The following is a 4,759-nucleotide window of genomic DNA, read 5'->3' as shown; positions in this document are numbered from 1 at the left end:
GTGGGATACACAAGGTTCACGTTGCAGCCATACACCGAGAAACCGCGTCAATGCTGGAAATGTTGTCGTTTGGGACATGTCCAAACCGCCTGCGCAAAGGACGTGCGCTGCACTCGCTGTGGGGGAGCACATGACCGCACGAAGTGTGAAGCGGTTGACCGACCTGCTCTGCACAAATTACGGTAAAACACATGACTCAACATCCCATCTGTGCCCTGAAAAGAAAATATATCAGTACAAGAGCGAAGCTAAAGTTGGCACACAACGGCAAAAGCGGCCCTACTGTCACAGAAGGAGAAAGTGTCCCAAGGTCACTCTAAAACAAATGGTACAAAAACGAAACAAGATTTGGGAGTTCAACCTCTACAGGACGTGATTCAAGATCCAGAACACCCCCCGTCAGGACAGCAGTCAAACGTTAGACAGGTCCAGACACATGTGAAGCCAAGAGACGCCAAAGTCTTCAGCTTGGACCTGGAGAATGAAAACGAATTGCCCAGACTCCCCAGTGCGGGACAAATCAAAGGCACCAGCCAAAGTTCAACCGTCTATTTCTGCAGACAAGGCCGGACGGCTGGGAAATCAGACGCTTTTGATGGACCCGAAGTGAAACGTAAAACTTCTGACGGACCATCAGTGTACCTCTGATGGCCCATCAAGTTGTCCAAAACACCATCAAACAAATTTGATACACCGTCGGGCACCGTCAGGCGCCGTCAGAACGATCTGACAGACCATCACAACACCTCTGATGGTCAATCAAGAATGTCCGTCAGACCATCACGTAAATCTGATTGACCATCAGACATATTTGTTGGACCGTCAGGTGCCGTCAGAAGTTCTGATGGACCATCAGACCACCTCTGATGGCCCATCAAGGATGTCCGACAGACCATTAGGCGCCGTCAGAAACTTCTGACGGACCATCAAAACGCATATGATGGTCCATTAGGAAGCCTGATGGTCCATCAAGAAAGTCCGACGGATTATTAAAACGCATCTGATGGTCCATCAGGAAGTCTGATGGACTATCAAAGAAGTCTGATGGTCCAACAAAAAAGTCTGATGGTCCATCAGGATGTCTGATGGTCTTTTCGATCGGGTTAAGCTTCAAACAATCGTCTATGTCATCCGTAGTATCCTTTGTACTTAGGAGTCGCCCCTATCCCAAGCACTACTAACTCTGATCGATGCTATACTTCCACTTATCAAGCTGTGGTGTCATTAGAGAATCTTCATGGTGAAATTGCCGTCCTCCAATGGAACGCGAGAGGTCTTCGAAACCGACTTTCGGACTTGCGTCAATTTGGGTTTAAATCTCAATTTTTGTTATTGCGATTTCAGAGTTGCGAGTGTCTCACAACACCAGGTTGTCAGGGTATGAAAAACTGTATCATTCTCACAGAGAAAATGAGCTCAGCAGAGTTTTACTCGGCGTTCGGAAGGATCTCACATTTGTTCAACATAACATCCCGTCACACCCTACAAATGGGTATATTGCAGCAACTGTTAGAAAAGCAGATGTTTCCTTCACAGTTATTGCTGGCTACATACCCCCTGCTGGCTACATACCCCCTCAAAGGCTCGATACCATTCTACATCAAACCCCATCCCCTCATATTCTAACGGGCGATTTCATCAGTCACCATGCATTATGGGGAAGTAAAAAGAATCATACTGAAGGACACGCGTTATTTGACCTCTCTCTAAAACATGATCTTTTAGTACTCAATGACGGAAGTCCGACGTATTTTAGAGGTGCATCTATGAGTAGTCCTTTAGATGTTTCGGTCGCATCTTCAACCCTCTCTGAGGAAACAACGTGGTTTGCTGACATTGAAACATACGGTAGCGATCATATTCCTACATACACTACGATTCAAGGATTGCACTGCACGAAGCGGCGTACCACAATGTGTTATACTGACCTGGGATCTTCTTAAAACTAAAATGGAATCCGCATGTCTCGCGGTAACCGAGTCAAAAGGTCTTGCTGAGGCTATTGGCGACGTGCGCGACCGAAAGCGTCGCTGTGGTCGGCCTTCCACGATTGGCCAAACGCTGACTATAACGTCAGAAAAGGATTTATCATCGACGGAAATAAGAGGAATGAAAGAACTTTAATTTTGACGGTGTTGGCAGTGTTCCTTTCAGAGCGCAATGATTTCAAGCTTCCACTATGCTATTTACAAACACCATCGAACTTGTTGTTTGCAAGGCAATGACGTCACAAAGGGGAACCGTAGGAGGGCGCCACTAAAACATCTCGCCGCTAATAACCTCCTCAACTACTCATGCAACTAAAAGTGTCAACAAGGCAAAACCTCAGATTGCAATCGATGTTGAATATGAGCGTCTTCCTGCCCTTCGTCCACGAGCGGAACGCCGGACAAGAAAGACTAAAAACGTCGAGGATGTTCGGGCTTCTAGGCGAGCGCAAAAACGTGGTTAACGCCACTTAGACAAACTTTCTAAAAAACGCTGGAGGTCACTAGTTCCAACCTTGACCCGAGAAAACTACTCAATCGAACATGGCAGAGAATGCGAAGTCTGCGTGCGCCACCAGTCTGAGTCGCCAAGTATCAGAAACAGTCGTAGCCGAAGAGTTCTGAATCAAGATCACTTCGTGCTCTTCAATGCCCCATGACAAAGTCAGTGTATAGGAGGGATATGTATCCGTAAGTGTATGCAATGCTATTGATGCTTATTTTACCTTAAAGGAACTTGATATGGCGCTCGAGACGTCTAATGTCAGGTCATCCCCAGGCACGGATGGTGTACGGTCTACAAATCAGTCTTCAAAATTATAAGGTGCAAAGTCATTTTTGTTTAAATAGTGTTTACTACTTTAAAAAAAAAAAAAAAAAAAAAAAAAAAAAAAAAAGCTCGCGATTTTGATTGACGGTGCACCGAAATGTCCGTACACCGAAAAGACCGTGCACCGAAATGTCCGCGCACCGAAAACTCCCACACCGAAAAGTCCGTGCACCGAAAAGTCCGTGCGCCGAAACGTCCGTGCACCGAAATGTCATTGCACCGAAAAGTTCGTGCACCGAAAAATCCGTGCACCGAAAGACCGCGCCGAAACGTCCTACACCGAAATGTCCGGATCCCGAGACGGGTGTGTGTCGGTGTGTGAGTGTTTGTGGCGGGGGGGGGGGGGGGGGGGGAGGGGGGGGAGCTGACATAGCTAGCCAAAATCCCTACGAGGGGAATGTAGGGAAGAGGGTCCCGTAAAAAGAAGCGGACTTGTTCAGGACTCCTGTCTTCTAATGCTGTTTTTCGACCCTGTACAAATGTAAAGTAAACCCGTTGTCAAAAGCGGCCCTGCTTCTGTGCTCCTTCTGCCTGGCGTTCTGGTCGGCGCCTGGCTCCAGCGGAGCCCGACAGCAAGGACGACCCCGTAGCTGTTACAGGATATGAAGGCCATTTGTTTTGGAGGACGTGCATACAAATGGATAGCAAATTACCTAAAACAAAGAGAAGTCTACATATCGACACAGGACGGCAACACCGGTCTTCATCAAGTTACTAGGGGAACACCACAAGGAGGCGTCCTTGCCCCATGCTTTTTAGCATTTCTCTCATAGGTCTCCGGAAAGTTCTTCCAAAAACCCTTCACGTGTTTATATACGCGGATGAAATCTGCTTCTGGGCTTGCAGTAGATATCTGTACATCAACAAAGCAAGACTACATAAAGCCATTAACATTACCGCACGGTACCTGCACATCCAAGGTCTGCTCATATCGCCGGACAAGTCAGCGGCGATGGCATTCACAAACACACGGACAAATACCCAATTGAAATACGTATACGGCAAAGAAATTCCATATGTCACGGAACATACTTTCCTGCGTGTCATTCTCGATAGGCAGCTGACCTGGAACTCATAGATAACGCGAATGATGCACTCAGGCAACTAGAGAGACGGAGCAAAAAGTAACGCTTTAAAAGTGAACGTAAATAAAACTAAGGCAATTTTATTCCGCCCAAGGAATAAACAAGTAGATATAACCAATGCAATTTTTTTTAACTCCACTAAAATAGAATTTGTTTCAGCATTTAAAACCCTGGATATATCTTGCTCGGAGACTATGTCATGGGATGATCATATTAATTTCATTATATCCAAATTATCCAGCGTTGCTGGCTTAATATACCGCAATAAGCATATCTTGCCACGTAGAATAAAGCTGTTACTATATAATTCTTTATTTTATTCCCACATAAACTATGGTCATTTAATATGGGGTACAACCACACTTACCAATTTTCAAAAGGTATTCGTACTGCAAAAAAAAAAAAAGATATTAAGAAGTATTTGCAATGTTTCACTGGAATACCCGGCAGATTTGCTTTTCAATGAACTTGGTGTAATGAAAATTTTTGATTTGTATAGATATCGCCTATGCTTAAAATATAAAATTGAACAAAATATGCACATACGACATCTTGAAGAGTTATCAAATCTAAAAAGAAGAGAATACAGTTATCAAACACGTATAATGTTACCCTGGAAAGTGCCTTTCTCTCGAAAAGATTACGGTCGTCAAGCCATAGCTCACACACTTCCAACAATTCTGAATCAGCTTTCTACAAATCACATAGAAGTTGATAACCTATCACTGGGCGGTCTGCGGGAAATGATGCTCTCTAGCCGGAACGACCATGACTGAAAGATGCTTTTGAATGTTTTGTTGTTTTTGAATGTTTTGTTATATTTCTTATACGAGAGTGGTTTTGTGTAATGTATGTTT

This window comes from Ixodes scapularis, unplaced genomic scaffold (assembly GCF_016920785.2).
Source record: "Ixodes scapularis isolate PalLabHiFi unplaced genomic scaffold, ASM1692078v2 PGA_scaffold9__187_contigs__length_104089568, whole genome shotgun sequence".
Taxonomy (NCBI): Eukaryota; Metazoa; Arthropoda; class Arachnida; order Ixodida; family Ixodidae; genus Ixodes; species Ixodes scapularis.
This window is presented reverse-complemented; position numbering follows the sequence as displayed.